Source organism: Spodoptera frugiperda, chromosome 25 (genome assembly GCF_023101765.2).
Source record: "Spodoptera frugiperda isolate SF20-4 chromosome 25, AGI-APGP_CSIRO_Sfru_2.0, whole genome shotgun sequence".
NCBI lineage: Eukaryota > Metazoa > Arthropoda > Insecta > Lepidoptera > Noctuidae > Spodoptera > Spodoptera frugiperda.
In genome coordinates, this window is record NC_064236.1 from 17,763,904 (window position 1) to 17,782,449 (window position 18,546).

At 34.8% G+C, this 18,546-nt stretch overlaps 1 long non-coding RNA gene across 1 annotated transcript; it reads left to right on the forward strand.

Moving 5' to 3' along the window:
* The first annotated feature begins 10,507 nt into the window (after positions 1-10,507).
* Positions 10,508-13,304, forward strand: LOC126912334 (uncharacterized). Its single transcript, XR_007706966.1, has 2 exons — positions 10,508-12,622; positions 12,965-13,304. It is a non-coding gene; the product is annotated as an uncharacterized LOC126912334 (long non-coding RNA).
* Positions 13,305-18,546: the final 5,242 nt, after the last annotated feature.

The following is an 18,546-nucleotide window of genomic DNA, read 5'->3' on the forward strand; positions in this document are numbered from 1 at the left end:
ATCTTTTTGCAATAAATAATTGCTTATTGATGAAATAATAAAAAAATCATAATAAAGGTTTTGTAGCAGCCTTTTCGGCTATGCAACTGAATGACTGTGTAAACTGGTATGTAGATTCAGGTGCTTCGATGCATATGACAATGCATAAAGCTTTATTACAGAATGAAACAATACCACCGATACGATATCAAGCATCAAAACTGCAAACAATAAAGTATTGCATGTTGAAAGGTGTGGTAATGTGATACTACATGTACCTAATGAAGATGGCGGCAGCAGCGAAATATTGGTTAAAAATGTTTTATATGTGCCAAAGCTATCAACCAATTTGTTGTCAGTCAGCAAAATTATAAAATCTGGATGTAAAGTCGAATTTGACAAAACTGGCTGCTCGGTATATAATGCTCACAATAAAAAAGTGGCCACAGCGAATTTATTGAACAATACATATAAACTAAACCTTGATTATAGCAAAATATTCGCTGTGTCAGTTAAAGAACACTCAACAACACATCTATGGCATCAACTTATGGGCCATCTGAATTATAATGATGTTCACAAGTTTCCTAACTGCACGACTGGTGTACAACTGTCATCACAGAAAGAAAAGTATGTATGTATAAGCTGCCTAGAGGGTAAGCAAACAAGGCAATCATTTCCAAGCAATGGCTCCAGGGCAAACGGGTTGCTAGAGCTAGTTCACACGGATGTATGTGGACCGATACAAGTTGCTTCGATTGGCGGTGCCAGGTATTTTACAACTTTTATTGATGATTTCTCAAGAAAGGTCTATGTATACGTAATAAAAAGCAAAATGGAAGTATTTGAAAAGTTTATTGAATACAAAAACCGGGTAGAAAATGAATTAAATAAGAAAATTAAGATTTTACGTAATATACTAATAAAAACTTTGCTAATTATCTAAAGAAAAATGGAATACTACATCAGACTTCCACTCCATACACACCACAACAGAACGGTTTGAGCGAGAGAATGAACCGGACATTGGTTGAACGAGCAAAATACATGATGCTTAATGCTGATTTACCAAAGAATTATTGGGCTGAAGCTGTAACAACTGCAGCATATATAGTCAATCGCTCGCCCACACACGTTTTATCAGATATTACGCCTCATGAAGTTTGGACTGGACAAAAGCCAGATTTGAGCAATATTAGAATCTTTGGTTGTCCTGCCATGGTGCACATACCCAAAGAAAAGCGTCAAAAATTAGATACGAAATCTCGTAAGCTCATATTTGTTGGGTACAGTGAATGTACAAAAGGCTATCGGTTTATAGACCCGAAGACTAATAAAGCATTCTGGAAAAAATATAAAATTAAAATAGTAGAATCTTCTTTTTCAGCATCTGAAACAAAAATGAATAACATTAATAATGGAGTACACGAAATACAAAACTTGAAAGATAAAAATGTTAATGAACAGAAGAATAATAATAAAGAACAAAAATTAACACAAATGTACTAACCATTGAATGAAGAAAAATCTGAATCAATTACTCAAGATGATGAAAATATTGATGAGGAAGAGCAGTCTTCTTCAAATAATCTGAGTAATAGCTTGATGGATACTTCAAGTAATACAGATTATGATGATCCACTAGATACAACATACTTACCAAGTCAGAGTGTTGACATATCGGCTGCAAATGAAACTGGTATTAAAACCCGTCGGCAAAGAATGTTGCAAGGAAATGATGAAAGTTCATCTTTATATATTTGTATGAATGGTGAGTCTACATCAAGCCTTATTAACAATGATCCCCAGAGCTTAGAAGAGGCTCTTCAAAGTAATGAATCTAAAGAATGTAAACAGGCAATGAAAGAAGAGTATGAGTCTCTCATTCACAACAATACTTGGTCTTTAGTGGATCTACCTAGTGGGAAGAAAGCTATTCCATGTAAATGGGTTTTCAAACGAAAATTTGATCATACTGGAGCAATCAGTCGCTATAAGGCTAGACTTGTAATTAAGGATTACAAGCGAAAGAAAGGAATAGATTACAATGAGATATACGCACCTGTTGTACGATACACGTCGATTAGATATCTCATAGGTATAGCTGCAAAATATAAGCTAGAAATTCATCAAATGGATGCCATTACTGCTTTCCTGCAAGGAGATGTTGATGAAGATATTTATATGTCTCAACCACCCATTTTTGATCGAGGGGAGAAAGTATGCCATTTAAATAAAACTATAATAGTCTCAAGCAAGCTAGTAGACAGTGGAAGAAAAATGAAAACCCCGTTTTGTTAAAGATTGGCATGAAACAATCAAAACGTAACCAAATGACTGCACAGACCAAAGCATGTAGCTTTTAGTAGAGCAATGGGTCTGCGTTCAGGGGAGAATGTTGGAGATAGAACGCAGACATGCCTAGTGCCTAATAGAAGTAAATAGAAATACGCATAAACCTTATTATTTTCTTTGGTTTGTATTTCATTTTTCAGAAACCAACAATTTTCACGAAGGTATCCATATTTATTACAATTAAAGCATCTTGGACCCTTTGACTTTGACTGATTTAGAGTGTTTTTGAACTTAGCTTGAGTATTTTTATTACTTGTGTACAGAGCTGAATTACTTGGTGTAGCTTTTACTTCTTGCAAAAGTTTCGTTTTAATTAGATCTGCACTTATTTTCACTCCTGAGCTTTCAATACCCATAATCATTGGTTTGTATTCATCGGGCAAACCTGCCAGCATCAAAGTCCCGAGCCATTCATCGTCAACACTGAATCCGATATTTCTGAGCTTATGAGCCGAGCTCATGATTTTGTTGACGTATTCTTCTACACTAGTGCATGTTTCTAAATTAGTGTTAATCAAATCTCGTAATAAACCAACTTTTCTCTCTTGAAATGCTTTTGATAAATTTTCCCAGTTTTGACGTTGTCGCATCCTGTATATGTATGTAATTTATCGGATCGACTAATAATATTAGTTTTTATTTTGCCTTTCTTTTTTTCTTTCTTTGGATCAGTATCTGTACCTTGGACACATTCCCACAAATCATCGAGTTCCAGGTATGCTTGCACTGCGAAACTCCAGCCTATTCACCATTAGCCAAACGACCACAACCAGAAATTATATGTCTTATGGATTCACCAGGACTATGACATGCCCGACATATGTCAACGGTCCTATCCTTAATAATATGATATGGCAACTGGCTGCCGCGCAACAGGTAGCGGGTTCGATTCCCGCACGGAGCATCTCTTTGTGTGATCCACAAATTGTTGTTTCGGGTCTGGGCGTCATGTGTATGTGAACTTGTATGTTTGTAAACGCACCCACGACACAGGAGAAAATCCTAATGTAGGGCAACATTTTATTTAAAAAAAAAAAAACTATCAAAAGTATCGACCTCACCCCAATTTATGATATGTCTGATGTCAACCAAGCCACAGACTACTTGATATCTACTCTCAACTACGCAGTTGATCAAAATACCAGGTCAGTTGCCACCACTAGGCGTAAACATATCTTGAAGCCATGGATTACTCCTGGTCTTCTAAGGTGTATGAGAAACCGCGATAACCTCTACAAAAAAGCGAAGAGAAACCCTAACGATGACACCATGCAGCTAACATATAAAAGATATAGAACCTTCTGCAATAATATTCTAAAGAAAGTAAAAAATAGAATAAATAAAGCAGGTAAATATTATTATAATAAAAAGCTATGGGAGGTTATCAAAGACATAACATATACTAAAAAAATAATGAACAACCCACTCAGTTAATCTCATCTCAAGACCCTATTAAATCTGTTAACGAAGTAAACTCATTTTTTGTTACAATAGGTAAAACTCTAGTAGAAAAGTGTAAACAAAATAATCCTAGTTCCCAGGCTGACCTCAGTGATACAAATTCCTTGCATCACTGGTGCTATTACCCACAGACGAAGACGAAATTGAATCACTGATGCTAAATCTGAAAAATGAATGTGCGGTAGGACTCGATAACATATCAGGTAGTCTATTGAAGAGACGTCAAGTTGTCAAAATAGGAAATGTCCACACCAGCTCGGTCCAAACTATGTCGTACGGCTGTCCTCAAGGTTCAATAATCAGTCCATTACTTTTTCTAATCTATATAAACAATATTAATAAAATAGGGTTAATAGGACACCTAACACTATATGCAGACGACACCTGTCTCTTTTTAACCGACTTCAAAAAAGGAGGAGGTTCTCAATTCGACCGTATATATGCTTTTTTTTATGTTTTTTCGCGGATAACTTTGTCGCTTATGAACCGATTTTGATGATTCTTTTTGTATTTGGTAGGTTATATACCAGAGGTGGTCCCATTAAAAATTGATTGAGTCCTTTTTGGAGATAATCAACAAAAACAAATATCGACACAAACATTTACTATTTCTGTTCGCGAATAACTGTGTCGTTTATGAACCGATTTTTGATGATTCTTTTTGTATTTGGTAGGTCTTACATCAAACGTTGTTCCATTTAAATTTTACCGAAATTGATTCAGCACTTTTGGAGATAACTAAAAAAAAAACTTTTTTTTAACTTCTTATGTCTGTTCGTGGATAACTTTGTATAACTGTGTCGTTTATGAACCGACTTTGATGATTATGGGTTATGACTCATTTGGGGTCTGATGATGAAGACGAAGGACAGTTCAGGGAACTCTTCAATGATTTAAAGAACCTTGTGTTTGAACTTAATTAATTTATATTGATGAGAAGAAAACTTTGCACCCATATGGGTTATAATGAATGTCTGCAGTAGATCTGATCTTGGAGACCATAGACAGTAGAGGGAATGACTCTACGCCTTGATTTAAAAAAAAAAGATAGGACAACGATTACCTTCTCGTCATGCTGAATGGTTGATAAATGAGGACAAAAATCAAGAGACTGAATTTAAGTTGCGTAATCGCGTCATCTCCTGCAAAGCTCTTTCGTCGTGTGGCCTACTCAATAATTTGTTTGCATCTAAGTCAGACAACGCTATTCCTTCCAAGGTTTTGACCCGACTCAGAGCAACATAGACCTGTCCTTTGGCGAAATTTTTCTTGCCTAGATCTATAACAGCTTTTTCTAGTGTTGTGCCTTGTAATTTGTGGACCGTAACTGCCCAACTTAAAATCAAAGGCAACATTCGGCGCTCGACATCTCCGTATCCTTTGGTTGCCTGAAATGTTGCAACAGTAGGAGTTATCTGTACCCAGCCATTTTCATCCTTAATTCTACTTCCAATCGTCTCATCATCAAATTGAATAAACACACTTTCCGGTAATTCCCCTTCTTCAATTTGTTCTCACCGAAGAGCAGGCCATTTAAATTTTTTAACAATACCCATTGCTCCGTTTACCACCTGAAACCGATATGTTTCGCCTTAGCATAACGCGTGATTCTTCAGCTAACTTTAGCGTTGATAATAAACCTCCACAGCTATTTACATTACGCGGTATTACGTTGGACGGTGGCGTCTTTCCATAAGTGGCAACGTCACGAGACTCGTCAACAGCAGTTATGGCATAAGTTTTTAACCAACTTCAAAAAAAGGAGGAGGTTTGTTACCTCGTAATTTGCGACTGGGTGAACCGATTTTCATGATTCTTTTTTTATTTGAAAGCTGGTGCTTCCCGTGTGGTCCCATTATCACCATTTCAATATCTGATGATGGGATCTTGTAGAAATCGGGGGAACTCCTCAAAAATGAACAGAATGTGCTCTGCGTTTGAGTTTAAGTGATGTATATTAGCTTATCTTTCTGAGTAACCATAAAATTCAGGACAGATAGTAGCATATCTGGTATAGAATGATGGGTGGCTTGATGTGCTGTCTGATTTACATGTGTATGTAGGTACCGTACCTAATCTATTTGTGTTTGACAAATGCATATCTCTGGCAGTTATAGTCAGATTTGAGAAATTCTTTTTGTGTTTGAAAGAGTACGATGTCAGTGTGGTCCCATATAATTGTTTTCAAAGTCTGACTATAAATGTGGAAGATAATCCAGGGAACTCCTTAAAAATGCGCAGAATGAGCTCTGCATTACATTTAAATGATGCATACTAGCTTATCTTTCTCAGTAAACATAAAATTCAGGACAGATAATAGCATATTTGGTATAGAATGATGGGTAGCTTGATGTGCTGTCTGAGTTACATGACTGTATATGTAGGTATCTACTTAATCTGTTTGTTTGTTTGACAACTAACTATATATGTGGCTTATGAACAGGTTACTGTCAGCTGTCGGCTCAGCAGATCATAAGTAAAGGTATCAGGTTAATATACATTTGAATATAATGTACTTATGCGTCAATATGGATAGATATTAATATTATTGATATAAACGGCGCTGTCTCATATGAGCAACGCGTTTAATAGGTCTACTCATACTCAAATAAGTAATTCACTAAAAAACAACAAATAAAAAACAATTTTAACAAAAAAAAACCGACTTCAAAGTTTTCGAACTTCAACAAAGACCTTCGAGTTAGTAAAGTTAGTTGATCTATTAAATTGTCGAAAAATACGCAATTATTTTTTTTACTTTTTAGTGCATATTAATTTGTTTTGGAATATTTATTTTTTGAAGTCGGTTTTTTTTTGTTAATCCTTTGACAAATCAATTCATAACATTATTAAAAACGCTCAACATGACCTTGATTTATTTAACGAGTGGTTAAAGTACAACCTTCTTACAAATAACACATCAAAAACCTCATTCATGATTTTTACCACTAAAAATAAACGTAAAGCAGACTTCTCGCCTCTTAAAATAAACAATGAAATAATAAAACGATATCAACTAACGGAAAATATCTTGCATTGAGGGTACACGAGAAACTAACTTGGAAATTACACAGTGACCATCTCAGAAGTAAATGGGATATTATGATTTAAAATAATCGTCCATCAATACATACTCAGCATTTATATTCTTTTTTACATCAAATATCTTACTTCACTACAAATAAACTAAAATGTGTAGCAAAACTCAAATTGAAGATTATTCGAAATTACACATCAATATGACATTACTTTTTTCAATACAGTTAAATTCATTTTTGTACAAAAATACTACATGCATAGCAGAAATACTAACTGCACAGAATAACTATCTCAGTTGCATATTAACCAGTAAGTACAACAAAACCTGTTTATCACATTTGTCCTAATTTTCAAGAAGTCATGCTCGGCAAATTAAATGATTAATTATTGTAAAAAAACCTTTTTCATTACATTATATTATTTTTGTGTGGGAGAGCCATGCTTCGGCACGAATGGGCCGGCTCGACCGGAGTAATACCACGGCCTCACAGAAAACCGACGTGAAACAATGCTTGCGTTGTGTTTCGTTGTGTGAGTGAGGTTACCGGAGGCCCAATTCCCGCCTTCCGAATCTTACTTGAAGTCATCAGCGTACGCACTAATTACGGTAGAAAGAGTATATTATTTGAATGAGTACATCTGCTCAACGCATTACCGGACGACATTAAAGAGTGTGATAACGTAAATATGTTTAAAAATAAGCTTAAGAAACATTTAAGTACGTTATAAATGCTGATACTCTCTCTCTGGAGGAAATGACAATGCCAGAATCTTTATAGAGCTTTGCCCCACCAAAAAATATAGTATACAGGCATGCCAAATGTAGCATTCTATTGCTGCTCTATTAGTGATAACTAAAAACATGATTAAAAGCCTTTAGACCTTGCGGTTCCTATATAAATCTAAGAACAAAATATTACATTTAGGTTAGGTACCAGTTTAGATTAATTGCAGTTATAATGGTAGAAATAATTAAATTAAGTGCTTTATATTATTACAATGCTATCATAGGGTGTTTAGCTATGAAAGGAAGGAATGTCATCACCAATATCACCTTTAGTAATCCTACTTTTCATTCATAGCCATAACGAAACAACAATGTAAACAGAACAGACATAGCGAATGTCAAATAATGACTTTTTGGACATAACGGACCCCAATGACGTTTCGTTACATCTAATCACTAACGTTCAAACACGAAATAATAATTAAAATATGCATTCATTATAATATATATTATAAAAAAAATTAATTAATATTATGTATTAAAACCAAATTCATATTAAAATCCGTACACATTACATCAATAAATCTTTTTTTTATTGAATGACTCGTTTTGTTCCTTGTGCAAGCGTACTAAGAAATGCAGATGGACACGATCAATACAGGAAATAGGCCTTGGGTTTTTTAAATTCTTTTCATTTCCTAATTTTTATCCGCAAGTTTATCAGAATAATAATTAGGTAAGTAACTACCTAAGTACCTAAGTAACTAAGGGACTTATTTTCATTGCATAATTTTGATTAATTTACATTTCTTGTACATTGATGAAATTAAGTGGGGCAGGATCTAGCATTGTCATTTGTATTGTTACTGTGTTTGTTACTTTGTATCTCATTATAAGCGGACTGTATGTTCTTATGAGAAATAAAGGGGATTGACCAACTTGTATGGGACTTTGGTTACTTTTAAACAAGCACTTTAGCTAATAATATATGTTTGATTTATTAGTTCATATCAGTAAGAATGAAGTGTATCTTCATATAACTTAGTTTTGTATCAAGATTTATATTTAGATTTTTATTTACATTTTATTGAAACTGGTTATGCATGAAATAAAACATTTTTTTCTATTAAAATGCATTATTAATCCGATTCATATGTAATTAAAATATGGTCAAGGAACTCGGCAGGTGGATTAATACCTTGGTACCTTGCCCAGCTCAAAAACCAAATAATAGTCATTATATTATGTGCACAGCAACCTACTGTTCTACGACCCACCATGCAGTTGCAGCAATATTGTTTTATGGCTGTCCTGCCTTCAGTGTTATTTTCATATAATATATATACAAAATATGTTTTCCTACTAATGTGTCTACTTTGTATTTTCCCACGCAATAAACTGCAGTTGCACACAATGCAAAAGAACAAAGCGTATATATATATATATCTGTCATTTTGACGAAAAACACAACAGATTGACAGCAGATTGGCAGCACTAAAGTCAAATTCAAAGCCAACTACTACAAATAAATAAAGCCGCATAATTAAAAATTGATATTTTGTAATTAAGAAGGTCCAGAAACTTGGCATATCTGCGCAATCCTGAAAATAAAGTAGCGTTCCTACGTCAAACAACGTTACAAAAACTTCAAACTATAACATTGCTGTGAACTTTTACTAAGGCGTTTTGATGTACCTGAGCCGAAAGTTATTTATATATGAGGTAGATAGGTAAACATTTCTGCTTATACTAGATAATGAACACAAAGTAACCAAGGACAGACACAAAATATATAGTAAGATTGTGCAATCTTATACAAAATATATATTTGTGTCGATCAAAACATTTACAATTATTTGGTTTCAGAAAAAAGTCATTATATTACCGTTATTAAAAATTGATGTTCGTTTAATTATTTCGATTTGATTTTCGGGGAAACTAATGTCCTAATAATAACTTGCAGTACCTACTTCCGTGTTGTCATGTCAAACCACAACAGAAAAAAATCAATCATGAAACTTATTTTTTGTAAATTTTTGTTCACCAAGTTATAAGAATTAGTTATACACATATCGACACCAGCAATTTATACTGCGCTAACTCAAAAAGCGTACTTTACAGTAGAGGCGTTTAAAGGGAAAAATGTGATAACTTTTACATTAATTAAGATACTTTTTTGAAATTTGGTATGCTTAATATTTAATTTATTCATTGTAATATCTCATATTTATATTTTCTTAATTATTTCTATTTTTTGATTTAGCGCAAGTTAGCCGTATATAAACGTAATTCATCAAAAAAATTACGTCTTATACACGTCTAATTTATGTTAGCGTAGTGTAGTACGGGACGTCGTAGTGCATGATCAATCATCTGATGCATATTTCAATATTTTATAAAGAACATGTACTTACTCACAAAAATAATAGTCAACGTACCATTAATAAACTAATTAATACGTTAACACATAAGTTTTTACTATGTAAAAGTCGCTAAGTCGTTCATTTTACAGACGAACAAGTATACACACGAACGCACTAAACTACGCTAATTATGAGTTAGTGCAGTGTTGCACTGACTTTGACCAAAGTGATCCCCGCGCACACTCCGCTAATAATAGTTGGCGTAATATAAATCGAGTGATTTCAAAAAGTACCTTTACTTAGCGTTTTATAAGATTTGTAACTTTCTTATTTTTGCATATTTCTTCTCAATTTTTTTATGACGTATGTAAACACACATTTTAAGCAACTTGGCATAAAAAAAGTTGTTTCCAAATTTCGAGTTAGCGTAGTATAAATTGCTGGTGTCGATATATTAGTTAAACACGAAATAATTCATAAGTGAATATTTAAATGATACGGGTTAGCGTGAAATTCGTATTCTTGTTATTATGCCTGGGTCAGTCATTTAGCCATCTCCTTTGCTTTGTATATAGGCATAATCTATATATATAAAAATCAATTGCTGTTCCTTTGTCTCGCTAAAACTCGAGAACGGCTGGACCGATTTGGCAAATTTTGGTCTTGAATTATTTAGAGAAGTCCAGGGAAGGTTTAAAAGGTGAGAAAATATCAAATAATTGACGGAAAAACCCTAAAAACTGCCCTTTCCTTTATCCCATACAAACGTTTTCTAACTAATACGTAAAGTCAATTTGAGCTTTATTGCTATTGGATAAAGTTCATTGTTGGATAAATGCTATTGGATACTAAAAAACAAATGCTATTGAATAAGTGTGCGTTGGAGACTTGGAGCACAGAATCCCTACTAATATTATAAATGCGAAAGTAACTCTGTCTGTCTGTAATTACGCTTTCAAGCCTAAACCAGTGAACCGATTTTGATGGAATTTAGTACTGAGATAGAATAAACCTTGATACTTTTTATTGCAAAAAAATAGGGGAGAGTGGGTAAAAATAGGGGATGAATGGTCATATGGAAATTCGTCATTTTTAAAGCTGTAACAGTGAAATTTTGTATTTAGACACTTAATGAGGAGCGAAAGAACATAGGCTACTTTTTAATAAAAAGGGTAAAAGGCGTAGTATGTTTGATAGAGGAGATTAATGTTTGCTTGAAAATTCGTCATTTTCGTTAATACGTTGCCTGTGGCTTCACTCGCGTTCGATTCTTATTTAAATACACATATACTTATTTAAATCGCCAATATCCCTACTACCATACTAATGTTATAAATGCGAAAGTAATCCTGTTTGTGTTGAGGTTACGCTTGCACGAATGTTTTTTTTTTTTGAATATAACAACGAAACAATGTATTTTTTATTGATAGGCAATATATAGGAAATTAAAGGATAATAATATAGATAACCTTGGCTACTTTTCATCATGATTATAAAATGATGAATCGGCGGTCGTGGTTTCTTTGGAATACATATCTTTAAAAATGCTAACAGTAACATATTCTCAAGTAATTCACATTTTAGATGACATACGGCAGCATTTTGACCACTAACACCACTACGCGGACGAAGTCGCGGGCAAAAGCTAAATTCGATAAATTTTCATTTGTACATGTCAAATATTTGTTGTTTCTAAATTCAAATTCTGTAAATAATGATTGACATTTATGCATAAACTATGAAAAGGGTGAATAAACCTTTTCTCTGTATTTTTTTTTAATCTATTGAAAATGTTGAAAAGTGCATTAAGCATTAATAGAAATTCCTCAAATATTAATTATGCGTGCGTTCAGAAATAATGACAAATTATCAACAGTTACGCGTGTGTTCAGAAATTTATTTTGTGTAAATTAAAGTTTCTATTCACGTTTTCGAACAAACGATGCTCTTTCAATATAGTCTATTGGTGTGAATGACATTGACATTCGTATTGCGCGTTTTTTAAAATATGCAAAATTAAATGTAATATTTTCAATATTTCTGAGAGATTATCTTAATATTTCTTCGAGTTTTAAAGACTAAGAAGATTTTTATTTGCTAATAAGTGATTGTTAATCAAGGTAAGTTCACATCTTCATTATTGATTTTTAGTAACTTTTGGTGACTACACAATACTACAATTTGGTATACACGGTTATGCAGAAAATGTATGAGAGCTTTTTATTTTCAGTTGGAATTTCGTTTTTAACAATGCTACCAACCAGACGTACAAGCTTAGGCCGCAGAACTCGAAATACGGCAAGTCAAAGAAATATAAGAGCAAATCAAACCGATGAGCATCGCGAAGAGCGAAATGAACTTGAACTGAATCGATATCAAGATAGAAATGTTGTGTTTAATCCCCGCAAAGCTGCATTCAGTTATAATGTGGCAATTGATTACAGTTCAGAGCAAATTGTTGCTATTGGACTAATGAACATTGTGTGTCCACATTGGGATTGAAATTAAAAAATGAAGCCTCTGGATTGTGTTGTGCCAGCGGCCAAGTCAAATTGACGCCATTGGTACCGCCACCAGAGCCACTACATTCATTGGTTCATTTTGTGACTCATATCCAGCAGTACAATAATTGCTTTCAAATGACATCATTTGGGGCAACAAAAGTTATACGAGACAATTTTTTGCCTACTTTTAGCAAGTAAGTATAATGGCAAATGTTTTTTTTTTAGTTTTAAAACCATGTAGCTGGTGCAAAATATGTCGAGTCAGTGATTTGTTTATTTTGTAAACAATAAATCAAATACATAATAATAGTCTATAATCCGAAGACTTAATCAGCAACATTTATAACATGTTGTATTTTATAGTGGCATGAGCAAGATGTTCTTGGTAAAGCCTACTACCTAAAGCTGCCGTGGAAGGCTGTTTAATGGCGAGGTTAAAAGTAGTTTTAATTTGAAATGATGTAAAGTATTTTGCGAGCCACATGGTGGTACAATTTGCTATACAATTGCCTGTATACATATTTATATTCTTGCAGATTCAGGGATTCAAATATATCATCAAACAGGTTCCTTATTGCCAGTGCCTGTTGAAGACTATACATTTTTGCAAATATATTTTATGGACAATTCAGCAAGAGAAGTCGATCAGCGTTGCGCACACAACAACTCAGTAAAGAGATCCATTGTGATGAACAACTTCAAACATTTTTCCTTCAACACAATGAATTAGTTGCATTAGACCGATGCATTAGACATTCACAAATGCATTAGACCGCATGCCATCAGATAATCACAAAATTGTCATCAGAGCCGATAAGGCGCCTGCAGGACAGTGAAATGATTGAATCCTATGAAATAAACACTATTATGAAAATATATTTTGTTTTTTTTTTTAAATTAGTAAAGTCCTTTTCAGGTATAGTGAGATCAGGAAATTATGGATTCCTTTTTATATGGAGATAGATTTTAGATGGATTCCAATTCAAATTGAATAGGGACTCATACATAGCTCAGCTATACAAAATAAAGTAGAGCATCATTGCTACGCGAAAGCGGTACGAAGTTCGCTGGGTCAGCTAGTAATCCTATATAATCCAATGTCTTTAGATTAATCAACCAGTGTATTCTCAGCATTCGTCGTGTTTGATTTCTAACACTCAACCGTACCGTACATGGCGACCCTGCCGAAAAGGCAGGTCAGCCGATGTAATCATCCGTGCTGCGTAATTGATACCGCATAGAGTTCGTCGGAGCAAAACCATATTCGGCATGGTATTCACAAACATTACAGTGACTATCGAACTTTGTGAAAGATGCAGGAACTTAACTGTTTTATTGTGAATCACACGTATTGTCACATAAGAAGTATTGTGCTACAAAATGGGCAAAACTCAATCACGTGAAGAAGTAATAATTGCGCAAAATGCCGCTGGGTCCAATCAGGCCACTGTAGACGAGTTACGATTCCATTTGAATACGACTAATATCATCCTATCCATTATCGCCTTAGTTATAGGTCTTGGATTGATTTTGTTTGTGTACAAATGATAAATAAATGATAAATGATATTTATTTCTGTAAATAGATTATAAAAAAACACTTTTACACGTCAATATTTCAAATAGCTAGATGAGGCCGGCAAGAAATGCCATAGGCGCTGGTTGCAGCAAGGAATTAGTAGAAGTAATATATGTCGGTCAGTTTTTCGGCGTGATCGTTCGAGGTATTCCTCGCAACTGTTTTGAAGCGCGCCCATGATTTATTTTCGACTAGAGAAGGGATGCTAACTGAAACTATCGATAATCAATCAACCGCGGATACCGTACGACCGCTGGTAAGGCGGCCAACCTCCTCTCCGGAACACCGCCGTGGGATCTGGAAGCGCATGCGCTAGCCAGCGTCTACGAGCGGCCGTCTGATCTCCGGCGCGATGTCACGACGGAGTGGTTTCGACGACTGTCGCAACCAAGGGCCGGGCACGCTGCTATCACAGCGGTAAGGCCCCTCTTTGAAGAGTGGCTTAAGAGACGTCACGGCACTCTCACTTACCGCCTGACGCAGGAGCTTACCGCACTCAGTAGTTTTGGATTGTTCCTATTCCTGATCAGGCGGGATAAGACGCCCGGTTGTCACCATTGTGACGAGCGTCCGGAGGACACGGTGGAGCATATGGTGAGCCTGTGTGGGCCATGGTACGGGGCGAAGAGGAATGACAGGCAGTCTGTCATGCTCGTGAAGGAGGTGGCTGGAAGCGTGAGACAGCGCTCACGCCTCAGCCGCCGGAACCAGGCCCATGCTGGTGGCGCATCGTGTTCCACGCGCACCTCATGGAGCTGTCAGACCACCATGACGGGACCCAACAGGGCTGAAGCCTGCTGGGGAATGCAGGAATTTGATAACAAATACTGTAATGATTTTCATACCCACAAAAAAAGAACATTCGTCGTTGAACAGATATAGTGCAAATAGTCAATGTCGTACTTTTAAGTAACCAACAGTGCACTTTTAACTGAGTAACTTCGATGATAATGCACATTTTTTTTTTAATTATCGATATACTTTACTACGTTATTTCATTCTCTTCCCTATTTTTAAACATGGGTGCGCTTCGAGGAATAAAAATTTTATATTTTTAATAGTTCCTCGAAGCGCAACTAACGGGTGCGCTTGGAGGAATAATATAGGTGCGCTTGGAGAGGTGCGCTTCAAAACAGTTGCGCTTCGAGGAATACCTCGATCGTTCGAGTGATCGGAAGAGCAACGGCATCGTGTAACGTGATGTTTATATAACCAGCGATGAGAGCGATATCAAAAGCAAATAATACAAACTAGTGCGTTTTTATACAAGAAGTGGTAAGTGTTTTCAGTGAAAAATAATAAAAAAAGGTGTGCGCATAAATATACTTAAAATAGCCGTAGAAATAGAACATTAAAATTATTTCGTTCGTGCGTAACAAAGGCGTTATAGGATCATGTAAAGAAAAGGTGATGAAAACGTTGGACTTTGCTATAATGACTGTATGTTAAATATAAACAAAAATAAAGTAGTCTTGATGATTAATATTAACGTAACGTAATTCTCGAAATAAATATTTAATGTATGTGTAACAGTGTGGTATCAAAACATGACGTATTTCGTGAGCCCTGGTAAACTTACCTGTTATGTCTCAGACTTTAGAAGATTTGTATAAAAGCTTAAAAGCTGTAAGACAATATTTAATTAAAATTGGTCCTAATAGGCGCCAGGGGAACATTTTAATTCAGAAGTTAAAAGAAGCAGGCAATCTCTATGATAAGTACACATCTTACTATTATTTGAAGCTGAAGATTTTGTTTGAACGCACTAATGTCTAGAACTACTGGTTCGCACCAAATTATTATTTTTGTGTTGAATAAGTCCATTTATCGAGAAAGGCTATATATACGCTATAAAACATCTCGCTACAATTAATAGAAGTTGAGTAGCAGATAAAACTGTGCGGAAGTAGTACTAATATTTAAAGCAGAAGAATTTGAAAGCAGAACACGCTAATCTCAAGAACTATTGACCTGAATCTAACTATTAGTTTTGTGTTAAATAGTCCATTTATTGACTACTATCAATAGGAGCAGTGCAGCAGATAAAATCGCGCGGGAGATAGTGAGTCAAATTTATTGCGTTATGTAAACTATGATTTATTTACTTAAAACCGTGATATCTGACGAATGAAAAGTCGTAAGACTAAACATGATAAACCATTTTTATAGAAAATTGTATGATCTACAACTGTGTCGAACATATTTTAACGATAGAACTTTCCGTTCTCGAGAAAGATGGAAAAAACCGTAATTTTTACCTTTTAACCTTGAATATTTTCTTTTACCAAAAGTGAGATCGATGGGGATTTTTGACATTTTGTTTATAATAATGTACTTAACGTCCATGCCAATTTTCAGCTCTATGCGAATTATGTTAAGGATATTGATCACGCCGAATAAAATATAATTATGTAAAAGTTTTTTTTTCTCCATACTCCCACATCCCACAAGAAAGCGACCCTTACCATGATAAACTAGACACATTTTATTAATATATCCTGATAATTTCATTTCTGTCCGCTGTGGGTTTTTCCCCATACAATTTGCTCATTGACCTTTGTTTTTAAAAGTCGATTAAAAGTCAAAAGTCAAAGCATTTATTTCAATTAATCCTAAATAAGGCACTTTTGAAACGTCAAATTGAATTGTCCGTCAGTCTGTCTGTCAGTGAAGCTAGGCGCTCGTTCCAAAGTGTTGCTTCGAATGGAGAAGAACGAGCAAGAAACTCCATTGTCTCAAAGTGCCAAGTTAAAGTTAAATTCAAATTATTTAAATGTTGACAATTTAATCAAAGATATGCGCAAAGAGCTTTTACCCCAAAAATCAGCTGCTTCTATCCAAGATAAATTGCATCGGATTAGACAAAATTATTTAAGTATCGAAGATTATGGAAAAAAAATATCAGAGATGTTTGTGGAGCTTACGATTTCGCTATCTGAGGGCAACTCGGAGTGTTATAATCTTTTGAAGAATGTTAATGAAAAATTTGCCATCAAAAAGTTCGCAGATGGATTGCGAAACCGTAGGCTTAGCACAGTTATTGCAGCTAGGAACTACAAGTCCCTCAAGGACGCTATACAGGCTGCCAAGGAGGAAGAAACTGAGGGATCTTCTACATCAGGTGATGTCATGGGTATGTACCAAAATAATTATGAGCCACATTTGTTTTCTACAAGAGGTCGAAATCATTTAGTCACAAGTTTTATTTATTTGATACGTTGCCTTGTAAGGCACATGGAGTTATAGGACAAGACTTTTTAAACAAACATAATGCAGTCATTGACTTTAAAAACAATAGTTTAGCTTTATGGACAAGTACGAGTACTAAATATACTTTGCCTTTTGTGCGCGAGAATGAAAATATGTATGAAATATCAGCTAGATGTGAACAATGTGTGATTTGTTCCAAAGAATTAGAGGAAGGCGTTTTCTTAGCAAATTCATTAGCCACTCCCTGCAATGGACTCATACCGGTTAGTATTTTAAATACGACAGATAATACTGTAACTTTAAATAATATTGAGCCAACCATTCATAAATTGAGTGATTACTCGATTTATTCATTTAATGCCACAGATAAAACGCTGATAGGGTTAAGCGATTATTTTCCCAACTAAATTTAAACATTTAAATGAGGAAGAACAAACTTCAATCGAAATTTGTGTGCTAAGTATGCAGATATTTTTTATTTACCCGGCGACAAGCTATCGGTGGTAGATATACCACCGATATTTACATACACAATTCAATTAAAATCTAATGCCAATCCTGTCTTTACAAAACCATATCGGTTACCATAGTCACAACAAAAGGAAATTAACGTACAAATTAATAAATTATTAGATGATAATATTATTGAAAAATGTAATAGCTGTTGGTCGAGCCCCTTACTGTTAGTACCCAAAAAGATGGATAGTAGTGGTCAAAAGAAATTTAGATTAGTTATTGATTACCTACCGGAAGTTAAATAATTTAATTGAAGATGATAAGTACCCTTTGCTGAATATGACTGAAATAAGGACCAAGGGGGAGGCCTTTGTTCAGCAGTGGACGTCTCTCGGCTGATGATGATGATTAGACGCAATGTCAGGTCGTATTTATTACACACATCTAGATTTATATAACGGATTTTATAATGTTGAACTAGAAAAAGATAGTAAATATAATAAATGTAAATATACTGCATTTTGCTCCGGACAGTACCAAATGGTGCGAATGCCTATGGGCTTGAAGACAAGCCCAGGCTCCTTCTCGCGCATGATGAATATGGCATTAGCAGGGCTTACTTATGAAAAATGTTTTATATACATAGATGATTTAATTATATTTGGAAAAACCTTGGAAATGCATAATAAAAACTTACAGGATATCTTTGAACGATTGCGTAAAGTTAACCTTAAATTAAACCCGGGAAACTGTGACTTTTTGAAAAAACTGATTCTTTATTTAGGCCATGTGGTTTCTGGTGATGGAATTTTACCAGATCCATCAAAAATTGATATAGTTAAAAAATATCCCCCACCGAAAAATCTTGACGAAC